General features: G+C 44.9%; 1 protein-coding gene across 20 annotated transcripts in view; it reads left to right on the forward strand.

Annotated features, from left to right (window-relative positions):
* The first annotated feature begins 948 nt into the window (after nt 1-948).
* epb41l3b (erythrocyte membrane protein band 4.1-like 3b) overlaps nt 949-16,377 on the forward strand; it is a 100,329-nt gene continuing 84,900 nt past the window's right edge. For 9 of the 20 annotated variants that reach the window (XM_036966493.1, XM_036966485.1, XM_036966490.1 and 6 more), the window contains exon 1: nt 14,453-14,705. The gene's annotated coding sequence lies outside the window, so the exon portion shown is untranslated. Of the gene's footprint in view, nt 1,102-11,552; nt 11,745-14,452; nt 14,706-16,377 lie in introns of those variants that run through there. The other 11 variants (XM_036966503.1, XM_036966504.1, XM_036966505.1 and 8 more) reach the window with 3 other exon arrangements.

A 16,377-nucleotide genomic window follows, 5' to 3' on the forward strand; every position in this document is an offset into this window, starting at 1 on the left:
CTGCAAGGGCAGTGACTTTTGTGGAGCGATGGGTAATGATGCTTCGTGGGTGTCAGTTGTTGATGTGTGCAGAAGGTCCCTGGTTTGAGCCCGGGGCGAGGAGACGGTCTGAACTTATACTGTTACACAAACACATTGCAAATAGGCTAAACAGGATAAATATAATAATAATTATATATATATATATATATAATATACTCCTGATAAAGTTGGGTAACTGATATTCAGAGCTTAAATAGCCAAATGGATTAGTCACAGGAATCAGGACTAATAAAGCCAATGCAAAGGCCTGTTTTACAAATGTTGTCCCTACCACATTGCATTCATACAATTCCATTGTGGGCTGACATGGTAGACTCAGATTTTTATCAGGTTTGGACCAGCCTTGATTTGAACCAAAACATATAATATGTTAAGTATTTATATATATATATAATATATATATAAGTATATAATAAGTGACGTATTTTCACCTTTCATTCAGAACCGAAAATGAACCTGAATTCAACGTCTGGAAAATATATATATATATATATATATATTAGACGTATTTTTAACGTCCTGTTTCTTATTGGGACTATTCTAGTAGGGAGCCGCAATTGTTTTGTCAGCGAAGGGCGGCAGAATGGTCAGCTACATGTATTGAAACAAGCCTTTGGGTCTAATGGTCGTCTTGCACCGAACTGGCACTCCTTCGATATAACGTTTTTTTTTAACGAAAATAAATTAAAACGTGTCAAGTTTGTCACTTTTATTAGGTTTGAGTAATAACATGATCGGAATCTAAATTGTGCCTTTAGATTATGAGAAAATTAACAACCAAAGAATATATATATTTTTAAACTTCTTGAAACCCCAAATCCCGTCCTGGTCCGTTTGGTCTGTTTCGCAAAAGCGTTCCCGGAAATCTCGCGATGTTGCGCCTCTGGGTTTAAAAACTCTGTGGTCGTAGTGCCTGTAAAAACCTTCCCACCCGAAGCAAGTTAGTTGGGAAGAAAACGAATCTGCGAGCAGCGTCGCACTGTCGGAAATCCTTCTCCTTTAGGACAGTCTTGTCACATCTGTGGTCGCGAAAGGGTTTCTGAGAAGAACACGAGTCAGGTAACGTGCTTTTAGTTTGAGATAATGTGTGTGTTGTTGTTTTTTTTCATGGGACAGAATCAAATCTGGTAAAGTGTATTTTGTTAGAAGGAGCGACAGTTTTGAAACGTGCTGATCTGACTGATTTGAGCCAGATGTTGCAGACCATAAGTTGACTTGTCAAAATGTGTTGTGCCCTTTCATCTAGAGACTAAAAGCACGTTATGATTCAGCACCAAAACGACATTTCGGGAATACATACGATCATTTTGAGAAACAAATATGAGACTGCATATTTCACCACGTGTCAACGTTTTGAATATATATGTATCCCAAAATACAACTATAGACTGCGGTTATTTGGGATATGTGAAAATGTGACCCCGTGATCGCACTCTGTCGCAGGACACATTTCACACAAAAAATACTATTCTTTCTGCTTTTTTTGCCTAAACTCTTCCCAAACCGACTGTCCATGCACTCAGTTTGACAATGAATGATCGAGGTGTTTTTTGTTGAGGTTTTTATAGCAAAATCAATACATTTTGTAAATAGTGCACACATTCAATACTGCGGTGGTGAACAGGGGTACAATACATGGTGATATTCAGCGCGGGAGTTATTAACAGAATAGTTTTTGTCCTTCAACATGTCTGGACCTGTCTGTCTGCGACCTGTCTGTCTGGGACCTGTCTGTCTGCGACCTGTCTGTCTGCTACTGGCAACTGACATGGTGAGTACCACAGCAATATACTCCATGTAGCCTCAGGTTTTTATTTATTTTACAATCATTTTGCGTTTAATCTTGCCCATAACATTGTTCTCTCAACAAATGAAGATACTGTACACACTCTTAACATATTCTTCTTGTCACCAGTTGAATTGAAACGCCGTGCTAAATAAACATCAAGATATTACACTGATGATTTTAGTGAAAGACAGTTCCAGGAACTAATCATACCAGACACATTATTATCTTGGTAGGCAGAATAAATACTCTGGTATATGGCATCTGATAACCCAAGCCTGTCCTGTGATTGTGACATCACATCAGATTGATATCAGCACTTTTTAACAGAATTCCTTCACATTAGACCTTCCTGAATTCAACTCCTTGTTTAAATTGCTGATCAAGCTCAACCTTGTTTTCCTGTACAGACACACACACACACACACACACACAGAGACACGCTCATCTGACCGAGAGCAGATATCTTCGTATGCCACAGATGGGTTTAGGTTTGGAAAGGGGAAGTGTATTCAGTCTGTTCTCATGTGATGTTTTCTACTTGTTTCTGGAGAGTGTCTGAGGACTGAAGAAGTTACGTAACTAAGTTGCTGACCCTAGATAGAAAACAGTCATAGGTCTATGTCAATGGTGCTGTGCTGACTATATCTGCTGACAGTGAACTAGCGCCGACTGATCCTATTGGTTGTGGTACATATGTACGTGACTTTATCATCATAATGGTTTTCAATTATGGGTGTAATTTTGATTCAAAATGGGGCAGTACGTATGTTATTTTGTTGTCTCCTTCTTTTTCACTATGAGCAATGGTCAGTGGTTGAAAATGGGGTTTATGAACTAGAAATATAGAAGGGAAAATAAATACATAGCGTCTATCTTTTGGCCTAAACAGTGGAGGCTGGCAGGAAAGGAATATTATCAAACACATGTTTTTAATCTGTTTGATTCCATTCACTTCATTCCAGCCATTATCATGAGCCGTCCTCCCCTCAACAGCCTCCACTGTTTAAGGCGATAGGAGCCGGGTAAAGTCCATGGAACGTCACATTTTATTGTTTTGCCAGTGATAGTTTACTTACTATTGAGACCTACTGTAGTGGGGTCAACACTGAGAGATGAAACATGTTATTGAGAGTTATCACTGAGAGATGAAACATGGTATTGAGAGTTAACACAGAGGTGAAACATGGTATTGAGACCTACTGTAGTGGGGTCAACACTGAGAGAGGAAACATGGTATTGAGACCTACTGTAGTGGGGTCAACACTGAGAGAGAAACATGGTATTGAGAGTTATCACTGAGAGGTGAAACATGGTATTGAGAGTTAACACAGAGATGAAACATGGTATTGAGACCTACTGTAGTAGGGTCAACACTGAGAGAGAAACATGGTATTGAGACCTACTGTAGTAGGGTCAACACTGAGGTGAAACATGGTATTGAGACCTACTGTAATAGGGTCAACACTGAGAGATGAAACATGGTATTGAGACCTACTGTAGTGGGGTTAACACTGAGAGATGAAACATGGTATTGAGAGTTATCACTGAGAGATGAAACATGGTATTGAGAGTTATCACTGAGAGATGAAACATGGTATTGAGAGTTATCACTGAGAGATGAAACATGGTATTGAGAGTTATCACTGAGAGATGAAACATGGTATTGAGAGTTAACACAGAGATGAAACATGGTATTGAGACCTACTGTAGTAGGGTCAACACTGAGAGAGAAACATGGTATTGAGACCTACTGTAGTAGGGTCAACACTGAGACGTGAAACATGGTATTGAGACCTACTGTAATAGGGTCAACACTGAGAGATGAAACATGGTATTGAGACCTACTGTAGTGGGGTTAACACTGAGAGATGAAACAATGATAAGGTGTACTTTACTGTGTCTGTATGCTTGTGTTTACACAGGCAGCCTAGTTCTGATATTTTTTTTTACACTAATTGGCATTTTGACCAATCCGATGAGCTCTTTTGTCCGTATGGAATTAGGCTGCTTTTCCACAGGTAGCCCATCTAGCTGAGGCATCTGAGGCATTTGAATCAATCATATTGTCATTTTGAGACTGTAATACTGACACATCGTATTTGTTCAGGAGGCAAAGTCACTCTCCTGCCTTACACTTGAGAGCTATTTGGCAGGACTGTGTGTGAGAGAGAGAGAGAGAGACACAGATTGGGGTTAAAGGTCAGTCACGTGTGATAGCTGGTCTGTCTTTATCATGATGTAGCAATAAGCTGCACAAAGGTTGAAGAAATTCCACCACACACACTCAGCATACCCTGACGCACTCAGCATACCCTGACGCACTCAGCATACCCTGACGCACTCAGCATACCCTGACGCACTCAGCATACCCTGACGCACTCAGCATACCCTGACGCACTCAGCATACCCTGACGCACTCAGCATACCCTGACACACTTGCTGGTAGAGAAAGAGGGAAGGAGACAGTGGTGTATTCCACCTGCAATCACATGACAGCTGAGTAGAGTAGAGCTGAGCTGAATAGAGCTGAGTAGATCTGAGCTGAATAGAGCTGAGTAGATCTGAGCTGAATAGAGTAGAGCTGAGCAGAGTAGAGCTGAGCAGAGTAGAGCTGAGCAGAGTAGAGTAGAGGCAGAGTAGAGGCTGAGTAGAGTAGAGCTGAGTAGAGGCTGAGTAGATCTGAGCTGAATAAAGCTGAGTAGATCTGAGCTGAATAGAGCTGAGTAGAGTAGAGCAGAGCAGAGTAGAGGCTGAGCAGAGTAGAGGCTGAGCAGAGTAGAGGCTGAGTAGAGCTGAGCAGAGTAGAGGCTGAGTAGAGCTGAGTAGAGTTGAGCTGAGTAGAGTAGAGCTAAATAGAGCTGAATTGAGTAGAGCTGAGCCTGCACAGTGGCTGAGTAGAGCCTGCACAGTGGCTGAGTAGAGCCTGCACAGTGGCTGAGTAGAGCCTGACCAGTGGCTGAGTAGAGCCTGCACTGCACGGTGGCTGAGTAGTAGAATAGAGCTGAATTGAGTAGAGCTGAGCCTGCCTAGTGGCTGAGTAGAGCCTGCCTAGTGGCGTGAGTGAGTAGTAGAATAGAGCTGAGTAGGTCGGTGTCGTCATCACAGACTTGTGCCATCAGCAGAGAGACTTTACCCCTCTCACCTTGCCCCAGTCCCTCCTTCTGCCAGGTGTGTACAGACACTGTCCTTCCCTCCTTCCCGGTCTCATTGTGGTCTGATCTGTCTCTCTCTCTCTCACACACACACACACACACACACAGAGGGGTCTGGGCAACACGTGAGCATTAGCTTTGCGTAGGAAAAACGTCCTTGGTGTCGGTGAAGAGGGCTGTGATACCGGATCAATCTCGCCTGGCACAGTGATGATAACCGTTATCTATCTCCCAACTCTTCAGTATGGCTTGGACCTTGGTTCTTGCCTTGTAAAGCTATGGTGCTGGAGATGGTGGGTATCTATGGGTATTAATAGTGGACTGCTTAGGGTTGGCTTCTCTTTGAAGGCTCTTTTCAAGTGGGCCGTGGTGACGTCTTTGGCTGAGTCTGAAATTACTCCCTACCTACTCCCACAGGGCTCTGGTCAAAACTAGTGCACTATATAGGATAGAGGGTTCCATAGGGCTCTGGTCTAAAGTAGTGCACTATACAGGGAATCGGGCTCTGGTCTAAAGTAGTGCACTATATAGGGAATAGGGTTCCATATTGCTCTGGTCTAAAGTAGTGCACTATATAGGGAATAGGGCTCTGGTCTAAAGTAGTGCACTATATAGGGAATAGGGCTCTGGTCTAAAGTAGTGCACTATATAGGGAATAGGGTTCTGGTCTAAAGTAGTGCACTATATAGGGAATAGGGCTCTGGTCTATAGTAGTGCACTATATAGGGAATAGGGTTCCATAGGGCTCTGGTCTATAGTAGTGCACTATATAGGGAATAGGGCTCTGGTCTAAAGTAGTGCACTATATAGGGAATAGGGTTCCATAGGGCTCTGGTCTATAGTAGTGCACTATATAGGGAATAGGGTTCTGGTCTATAGTAGTGCACTATATAGGGAATAGGGCTCTGGTCTAAAGTAGTGCACTATATAGGGAATAGGGCTCTGGTCTAAAGTAGTGCACTATATAGGGAATAGGGCTCTGGTCTAAAGTAGTGCACTATATAGGGAATAGGGTTCCATAGGGCTCTGGTCTATAGTAGTGCACTATATAGGGAATAGGGTTCTGGTCTAAAGTAGTGCACTATATAGGGAATAGGGTTCTGGTCTAAAGTAGTGCACTATATAGGGAATAGGGTTCCATTTCAGATGCAGGACCTCTCTCTTTTTACATCTGTTTGAGAATATTGTTGCTCTGAAGTGGTGAAACTGTGTTTCCTAACTCCTAGATCGGTCTGTGTTTCCTAACTCCTAGATCGGTCTGTGTTTCCTAACTCCTAGATCGGTCTGTGTTTCCTAACTCCTAGGTCGGTCTGTGTTTCCTAACTCCTAGGTCGGTCTGTGTTTCCTAACTCCTAGGTCGGTCTGTGTTTCCTAACTCCTAGGTCGGTCTGTGTTTCCTAACTCCTAGGTCGGTCTGTGTTGTCTAACTCCTAGAGCTGTTTGTGTTTCCTAACTCCTAGAGCTGTTTGTGTTTCCTAACTCCTAGAGCTGTTTGTGTTTCCTAACTCCTAGAGCTGTTTGTGTTTCCTAACTCCTAGAGCTGTTTGTGTTTCCTAACGCCTAGAACTGTTTGTGTTTCCTAACTCCTAGAGCTGTTTGTGTTTCCTAACTCCTAGAGCTGTTTGTGTTTCCTAACTCCTAGAGCTGTTTGTGTTTCCTAACTCCTAGAGCTGTTTGTGTTGTCTAACTCCTAGAGCTGTTTGTGTTGTCTAACTCCTAGAGCTGTTTGTGTTGTCTAACTCCTAGAGCTGTTTGTGTTGTCTAACTCCTAGGTCGGTCTGTGTTGTCTAACTCCTAGGTCGGTCTGTGTTGTCTAACTCCTAGGTCGGTCTGTGTTGTCTAACTCCTAGGTCGGTCTGTGTTGTCTAACTCCTAGGTCGGTCTGTGTTGTCTAACTCCTAGGTCGGTCTGTGTTGTCTAACTCCTAGGTCGGTCTGTGTTGTCTAACTCCTAGGTCGGTCTGTGTTGTCTAACTCCTAGGTCGGTCTGTGTTGTCTAACTCCTAGGTCGGTCTGTGTTGTCTAACTCCTAGGTCGGTCTGTGTTGTCTAACTCCTAGGTCGGTCTGTGTTGTCTAACTCCTAGGTCGGTCTGTGTTGTCTAACTCCTAGGTCGGTCTGTGTTGTCTAACTCCTAGGTCGGTCTGTGTTTCCTAACTCCTAGGTCGGTCTGTGTTTCCTAACTCCTAGGTCGGTCTGTGTTTCCTAACTCCTAGGTCGGTCTGTGTTTCCTAACTCCTAGGTCGGTCTGTGTTTCCTAACTCCTAGGTCGGTCTGTGTTTCCTAACTCCTAGGTCGGTCTGTGTTTCCTAACTCCTAGGTCGGTCTGTTTTTCCTAACTCCTAGGTCGGTCTGTGTTTCGGTCGGTCTGTGTTGTCTAACTCCTAGGTCGGTCTGTGTTGTCTAACTCCTAGATCGGTCTGTGTTTCCTAACTCCTAGGTTGGTCTGTGTTTCGGTCGGTCTGTGTTTCCTAACTCCTAGGTTGGTTTGTGTTGTCTAACTCCTAGGTCGGTCTGTGTTGTCTAACTCCTAGGTCGGTCTGTGTTGTCTAACTCCTAGGTCGGTCTGTGTTGTCTAACTCCTAGGTCGGTCTGTGTTGTCTAACTCCTAGGTCGGTCTGTGTTGTCTAACTCCTAGGTCGGTCTGTGTTGTCTAACTCCTAGGTCGGTCTGTGTTGTCTAACTCCTAGGTCGGTCTGTGTTGTCTAACTCCTAGGTCGGTCTGTGTTGTCTAACTCCTAGGTCGGTCTGTGTTGTCTAACTCCTAGGTCGGTCTGTGTTGTCTAACTCCTAGGTCGGTCTGTGTTGTCTAACTCCTAGGTCGGTCTGTGTTGTCTAACTCCTAGGTCGGTCTGTGTTGTCTAACTCCTAGGTCGGTCTGTGTTGTCTAACTCCTAGGTCGGTCTGTGTTGTCTAACTCCTAGGTCGGTCTGTGTTGTCTAACTCCTAGGTCGGTCTGTGTTGTCTAACTCCTAGGTCGGTCTGTGTTGTCTAACTCCTAGGTCGGTCTGTGTTTCCTAACTCCTAGGTCGGTCTGTTTTTCCTAACTCCTAGGTCGGTCTGTGTTTCGGTCGGTCTGTGTTGTCTAACTCCTAGGTCGGTCTGTGTTGTCTAACTCCTAGATCGGTCTGTGTTGTCTAACTCCTAGATCGGTCTGTGTTGTCTAACTCCTAGATCGGTCTGTGTTTCCTAACTCCTAGGTTGGTCTGTGTTTCGGTCGGTCTGTGTTTCCTAACTCCTAGGTTGGTTTGTGTTGTCTAACTCCTAGATCGGTCTGTGTTGTCTAACTCCTAGGTCGGTCTGTGTTGTCTAACTCCTAGGTCGGTCTGTGTTGTCTAACTCCTAGGTCGGTCTGTGTTGTCTAACTCCTAGGTCGGTCTGTGTTGTCTAACTCCTAGGTCGGTCTGTGTTGTCTAACTCCTAGGTCGGTCTGTGTTGTCTAACTCCTAGGTCGGTCTGTGTTGTCTAACTCCTAGATCGGTCTGTGTTGTCTAACTCCTAGGTCGGTCTGTGTTGTCTAACTCCTAGGTCGGTCTGTGTTGTCTAACTCCTAGGTCGGTCTGTGTTGTCTAACTCCTAGGTCGGTCTGTGTTGTCTAACTCCTAGGTCGGTCTGTGTTGTCTAACTCCTAGGTCGGTCTGTGTTGTCTAACTCCTAGGTCGGTCTGTGTTGTCTAACTCCTAGGTCGGTCTGTGTTGTCTAACTCCTAGGTCGGTCTGTGTTGTCTAACTCCTAGGTCGGTCTGTGTTGTCTAACTCCTAGGTCGGTCTGTGTTTCCTAACTCCTAGGTCGGTCTGTGTTTCCTAACTCCTAGGTCGGTCTGTGTTTCCTAACTCCTAAGGTCGGTCTGTTTTTCCTAACTCCTAGGTCGGTCTGTGTTTCGGTCGGTCTGTGTTGTCTAACTCCTAGGTCGGTCTGTGTTTCGGTCGGTCTGTGTTGTCTAACTCCTAGGTCGGTCTGTGTTGTCTAACTCCTAGATCGGTCTGTGTTTCCTAACTCCTAGGTCGGTCTGTTTTTCCTAACTCCTAGGTCGGTCTGTGTTTCGGTCGGTCTGTGTTGTCTAACTCCTAGGTCGGTCTGTGTTTCCTAACTCCTAGGTCGGTCTGTTTTTCCTAACTCCTAGGTCGGTCTGTGTTTCGGTCGGTCTGTGTTTCCTAACTCCTAGGTTGGTTTGTGTTGTCTAACTCCTAGGTCGGTCTGTGTTGTCTAACTCCTAGGTCGGTCTGTGTTGTCTAACTCCTAGGTCGGTCTGTGTTGTCTAACTCCTAGGTCGGTCTGTGTTGTCTAACTCCTAGGTCGGTCTGTGTTGTCTAACTCCTAGGTCGGTCTGTGTTGTCTAACTCCTAGGTCGGTCTGTGTTGTCTAACTCCTAGGTCGGTCTGTGTTGTCTAACTCCTAGGTCGGTCTGTGTTGTCTAACTCCTAGGTCGGTCTGTGTTGTCTAACTCCTAGGTCGGTCTGTGTTGTCTAACTCCTAGGTCGGTCTGTGTTGTCTAACTCCTAGGTCGGTCTGTGTTGTCTAACTCCTAGGTCGGTCTGTGTTGTCTAACTCCTAGGTCGGTCTGTGTTGTCTAACTCCTAGGTCGGTCTGTGTTGTCTAACTCCTAGGTCGGTCTGTGTTGTCTAACTCCTAGGTCGGTCTGTGTTGTCTAACTCCTAGGTCGGTCTGTGTTGTCTAACTCCTAGGTCGGTCTGTGTTGTCTAACTCCTAGGTCGGTCTGTGTTGTCTAACTCCTAGGTCGGTCTGTGTTGTCTAACTCCTAGGTCGGTCTGTGTTGTCTAACTCCTAGGTCGGTCTGTGTTGTCTAACTCCTAGGTCGGTCTGTGTTGTCTAACTCCTAGGTCGGTCTGTGTTGTCTAACTCCTAGGTCGGTCTGTGTTGTCTAACTCCTAGGTCGGTCTGTGTTGTCTAACTCCTAGGTCGGTCTGTGTTGTCTAACTCCTAGGTCGGTCTGTGTTGTCTAACTCCTAGGTCGGTCTGTGTTGTCTAACTCCTAGGTCGGTCTGTGTTTCCTAACTCCTAGGTCGGTCTGTTTTTCCTAACTCCTAGGTCGGTCTGTGTTTCGGTCGGTCTGTGTTGTCTAACTCCTAGGTCGGTCTGTGTTGTCTAACTCCTAGATCGGTCTGTGTTGTCTAACTCCTAGGTCGGTCTGTGTTGTCTAACTCCTAGGTCGGTCTGTGTTGTCTAACTCCTAGGTCGGTCTGTGTTGTCTAACTCCTAGGTCGGTCTGTGTTGTCTAACTCCTAGGTCGGTCTGTGTTTCCTAACTCCTAGGTCGGTCTGTGTTTCCTAACTCCTAGGTCGGTCTGTGTTTCCTAACTCCTAGGTCGGTCTGTTTTTCCTAACTCCTAGGTCGGTCTGTGTTTCGGTCGGTCTGTGTTGTCTAACTCCTAGGTCGGTCTGTGTTTCGGTCGGTCTGTGTTGTCTAACTCCTAGGTCGGTCTGTGTTGTCTAACTCCTAGATCGGTCTGTGTTTCCTAACTCCTAGGTCGGTCTGTTTTTCCTAACTCCTAGGTCGGTCTGTGTTTCGGTCGGTCTGTGTTTCCTAACTCCTAGGTTGGTTTGTGTTGTCTAACTCCTAGGTCGGTCTGTGTTGTCTAACTCCTAGGTCGGTCTGTGTTGTCTAACTCCTAGGTCGGTCTGTGTTGTCTAACTCCTAGGTCGGTCTGTGTTGTCTAACTCCTAGGTCGGTCTGTGTTGTCTAACTCCTAGGTCGGTCTGTGTTGTCTAACTCCTAGGTCGGTCTGTGTTGTCTAACTCCTAGGTCGGTCTGTGTTGTCTAACTCCTAGGTCGGTCTGTGTTGTCTAACTCCTAGGTCGGTCTGTGTTGTCTAACTCCTAGGTCGGTCTGTGTTGTCTAACTCCTAGGTCGGTCTGTGTTGTCTAACTCCTAGGTCGGTCTGTGTTGTCTAACTCCTAGGTCGGTCTGTGTTGTCTAACTCCTAGGTCGGTCTGTGTTGTCTAACTCCTAGGTCGGTCTGTGTTGTCTAACCCTGCCAACTCCTATGGTCACACAATCAATAGGACCATAAGAGTTGTCAAGGCAGAACAAACAGGTCTGGGACCAGGCTTAACATTTTAAATGATTGTATTGTATAATTGTTAATAGCCACGCCTTCAATCCATAACTACCAATATTGCCCACAGGAAGATCCCTGATGTACTTAGCTTTGATCTAATACTGTGGGTGTGCTTCAACCTGCTCTATTATGTGTGATGTCTTGGTTCCTGTTCCTTTAACACGTTCAACCTGATTCTATTCTGGTTCGTTGTGTGATGTCGTGGTTCCTGTTCCTTTAACATGAAAGCATGAGTAATTCAGAATGTGAGCTGAGGACAGTGGGATATAGGGAAGGGGAATTTTCACAAATGTAAATCTGTTCCAGGCTCTAGACAAGTCGTTGAGAACTGACCAATCAGAGGAGGGTATCGCTGACCACTCCCACAACCAGGGGTCCTACAGTTATGAGCAGCACATGGAGCGACAGCCACAATCATCACTTATCCCACTGCTTTACACACACACACACACACACACACACATTTCAAAGGTTAGGATTACTCACTGCATTTATGAGGCACTATGCTTCTCCTGGAAGATTAGTGCTTGCGTCATACATGTGCAAGGCCAGGCAGTTCACCGTGAAGAAGACAGTCTACTCAAGAGGAGGATTGGGTCACAGTGGGCCAGTCGTCATATACTGAGTCGGTGGGACTGAGGCCCCGACGAGTCCCACCTGTATGGATATCAGGACGTCAACAGGGTAACTAAAGGAACATGTTGGTGACACAGAGGTGCAAGGTCATGCAGTTTACGATAACGAAGAAGACAGGCTGTCTGAGCATTCTCTGGTCAACTCTGTCCGCATGTTGAAAAGTACGTTAGAGAGAATAAATTGGATGATACTGAGGAATCAAAGATCCCTTTCAGGCTAAATGAATCATGTCCAATTCAATTAAGGTAGCCAGATCTCTTTTAACACCCTTTAAGTGCATTTGTTTGGGTGGGGGTGGGGGTGGGTACTCCCCAGGGAGCACAGAACAGAGTCCAGTCCAGACATCACGTGTTGTACAGTATGTCTGTGTGTTGTTTCCTCATATAGCGCCTGTAGCGTATTTCAGGCTAATATACTGCCAACATGCATCTTAAGCTGTTGTTAGCCTCTTGACCAACCAGGTTGTTACTGTAAAACATCTATTGTTCTCACAGACTTATCTAGCAAAATATATGTATAATTTTTTTTAACCTTTTACTTAACTAGGCAAGTCAGTTAAGAACAAATTCTTATTTACAATGACGGGCCTAGGAACAGTGGGTTAACTGCCTTGTTCAGGGGCAGAACGACAGATTTTTACCTTGTCAGCTTGGGGGGATTTGATCTCGCAACCTTTGGGTTACTAGTCCAACACTCCAACCACTAGGCTACCTGCCGCCCCTACGCTCTAACCACTAGGCTACCTGCCGTCCCTACGCTCTAACCACTAGGCTACCTGCCGCCCCTACGCTCTAACCACTAGGCTACCTGCCGTCCCTACACTCTAACCACTAGGCTACCTGCCGTCCCTACGCTCTAACCATTAGGCTTCCTGCCGTCCCTACACTCTAACCACTAGGCTACCTGCCGTCCCTACACTCTAACCACTAGGCTACCTGCCGTCCCTACGCTCTAACCATTAGGCTTCCTGCCGTCCCTACGCTCTAACCACTAGGCTACCTGCCGTCCCTACGCTCTAACCACTAGGCTACCTGCCATCCCTACGCTCTAACCACTAGGCTCCCTGCTGTCCCTACGCTCTAACCGCTAGGCTACCTGCCGTCCCAAATTAATGAGGAATGCTTTTCCAACAGTCTTGAAGGAGTTCCCACATTTGCTGAGCACTTGTTGGCAGCTTTTCCTTCACTCTGCGGTCCAACTCATCCCAAACCATCTCAATTGGGTTGAGGTCGGGGGATTGTGGAGGCCAGGTCATCTGATGCAACACTCCATCACTCTCCATCACTCTCCTCCACTCTCCTTCACTCTCCTTCACTTTCCATCACTCTCCATCACTCTCCATCACTCTCCATCACTCTCCATCACTCTCCATCACTCTCCTTCACTCTCCTTCACTCTCCTTCACTCTCCTTCACTCTCCATCACTCTTCATCACTCTTCATCACTCTCCTTCACTCTCCTTCACTCTCCTTCACTCTCCTTCACTCTCCTTCACTCTCCATCACTCTCCATCACTCTCCATCACTCTCCATCACTCTCCATCACTCTCCTTCACTCTCCTTCACTCTCCTTCACTCTCCATCACTCTCCTCCACTCTCCATCACTCTCACTCTCCTCCACTCTTCTTCACCTCCCTTCACTCTCCTTCACTCTCCTCTGGAATCAGTTCAATTGCTCTGGGCGGTGCGAAAAAAGGATTCACTTCAGGACAAAAGTTTAAGAATTTTTTTTTTGGTTACTACATGATTCCATACGTGTTATTTCATAGTTTTGAAGTCTTCACTATTATTCTACAATGTAGAAAATAGTAAAAATAAAAAAATCCTGTAATGAGTGAGGTGTTCTAACACCCTTGACCGGTAGTGTGTGTAAATATATATATATATATATATATATATATATATATATATATATATATATATATATATATATATATATATAAAATGGAAAGTACTAATGTTACTGTCTCCACTACAACAACAAAAATAATTCAATACATGTAATTTTTTCCTTAACATTTAATTTAAATAGTGTAGAATTCCATTCATTCCTATGGTGGACTGCTCCTTCTTGGTAGTAGCAATAATGGCCGACCGATTGCTTCGAAGCCTCTCATTGGCCAATACATAGCATCAGCAATCCATGGTTTATATGGGGTCCACCCAAATACCTGAGAACCGACCCGGGACCCGAGTGGGCCTGGGTTCAAAATACTAACTTTTTCCTCGAGGTCAGGTCTGTAAGTCATCGGATCTTGGGTCTATGTAACTTTAAATGATAGACCTGACCACAGCTCTGCATTGCCTATAGCATATTTATGTTATGCTAATAAGGTGAATTTATTGACTTATAGAAGGCCTAGCCAACATTTTAAAGACTGTTTTGTTAACCAGAAGACCAACGTGGCTGATAAACATCATTTTTTTGTGACTCTGGTCCAATCGGGCCTGGTCTAGGTTTGGTTGTCGTTTGGTCCTTGCGGGTTTGGTTGTTCTCTGGTCCGTCCGGGTCCCCCATTTTTTATTTTTATGATTGGGTGTGGGTCTGATTGTCCTCAGGTCCAACAAGCTCTTCTCTGCTCTTTGGACCTGAGAAGATCTCTTGCCCCAATCAATAGTAGAGAAATGCAAACTGATCGGGTTCCTTTGGGAAGTCCAACTCTCACGTCACCCTATTGAAGTTGAAATTTAAACAGGTAAGGGTTTAGGGTAGGGACGTCCCACGTATCCCCGATAACACTAACTATATGACAGGCAGAATCCCTAGCTGAGCTGAGTCTGTGACAGTCGGGTCTGATAGGCTGGTTGGAGAACACCACGGCTGCTATAGCGGAGGCTCCGGAAGGAAGGTTCTACCGTCTACGGTAGCCAGGCTACACCACGGATCTACTGTTTTGCGCAATACCGAACCGACAGACAGACAGAGAGAGAGAGCTTTACCATACATTTTTGTACCGGATACAGTTTCTATTCTGTTGTCGTTAAACCGATTGGAAGACGTGTTTTCTGGTATGTGAATATATATATTTTTTACGTGAAAAGGCGATGCTTCCCTGATTTCTCCCCGACCATTATAACTAGCGGACTTCGTTTTCTGTTTTGCAGAAACAGTCATGCGGTATAGCCAAAAATGACATTCAATATGTTTATTTCGTGTTGGTCATAACCTTTTCTGGCGCGTCTGTCTGTTACATTGTAAACGTTAATAACGTTATAGCTTGTCTAAAACGATGTTAAGCAGTCTGCCGGACTAGATCATTTTATTAACGAAGCGAATAGCTGTGTCTTTTATGTTAACGTTACGACAAGCCTGCACTCATCAAACTGTCTAGTCTGATACTTCATCATATCATTTTACCGATCAGAAATACATGTTAGCCAACGCTGGCAGGAAAACATCTCGTTTTGAGGCAATGAATTCATCATGGATGTCAACTACCGATAACGTCGAGTCAGCTATTGTCTGACCTGTGATTGAATCTCTTTCCATCCGACTGTATGTTTTATTTGCTAGACGGTTTGATAAGAAAACCCCTCTGCATCGTCATGTGTCTCATTTCCAATCCATTTGACTGTTATTGATCTGCAATGCGGTGGGAGTGGTTTCCAATGTGGAATATCTTTTGTAGCCCCCTTCGTATCACAGCACCTTATTCTCTACACAGTATAGTCGCAGTCTGACTTGACCCCCCCGTTACAAGATGCATAGCTAAGCAATGCTAACATTATGTTGTTTTGTTGTTGTTGCCAATGCTTTGCGAAAGGTGCTACAGAGGCGTTGTCAGCATGTTTTCCAATCATTATTGTTAGCTGGAAGCAGGAGGCATCTTGGGTCACGCATCCTTCTACTGTAGCGTCTGGATGGAAGAGGAGGTAACTCTCTCCCAGCGGTCTGGGGGTATAACACCGACCTAATGCTATTTACTCATATCATGATTCGTCTAGCATGGCGGTTGATTAAATCAGCCACAGTAACAGGATAGTTTATCATACTATCAGATGTGATATCATGGTACATTCTGAAGTGTACAAGACCTTGAGTAGCATAATATGTTGCCGGTTTAGTAGATAGTCGGACATTACTGTGAGTGCAGTTGGAGAACCCGTCTAGAGCGCCAGTAGACAGTAACAATATGTCTCTGGTACAGGCTAGTCAAGACGGACATGGGTACAACACAGACGTGAACAAACCCAGCAGTGGTCTGAAGTAGCATGTTGTAGCCTACTGCGTCTCCCTGGTACACTGCATGGAGTAGGACCCATTCGGAAGTACGATAGGCCTGATATTTTATGAAGGTCTGAAATATCCTAATATCTCCCTGGTAGAGTAGTCAGACATTACATGTGAATTAGAGATTAGCGTTCTAGTTAGTGCCATCGAGGTTTGGTCTATTAAACGAGGTACTCTATTAAACCTACTAATCCACATCTCAGCCACACCAAGCAGACGTTAACAGCACCTTGTTGGTTGGTTGTGTTTTCCACAATCTTTGACATTTTTTAAAGTACTCACAGAGTTGTAATATATCTATGGTGAAATGTCATCTGTTTTTTAAAAATATTTATTTATTTCCCCTTTATTTAACCAGGTAGGCTAGTTGAGAACAAGTTCTCATTTGCAACTGCGACCTGGCCAAGATAAAGCATAGCAGTGTGAACAGACAACACAGAGTTACACATG

This window comes from Oncorhynchus mykiss, chromosome 28, assembly GCF_013265735.2.
Source record: "Oncorhynchus mykiss isolate Arlee chromosome 28, USDA_OmykA_1.1, whole genome shotgun sequence".
In the NCBI taxonomy this organism is placed as follows: domain Eukaryota; kingdom Metazoa; phylum Chordata; class Actinopteri; order Salmoniformes; family Salmonidae; genus Oncorhynchus; species Oncorhynchus mykiss.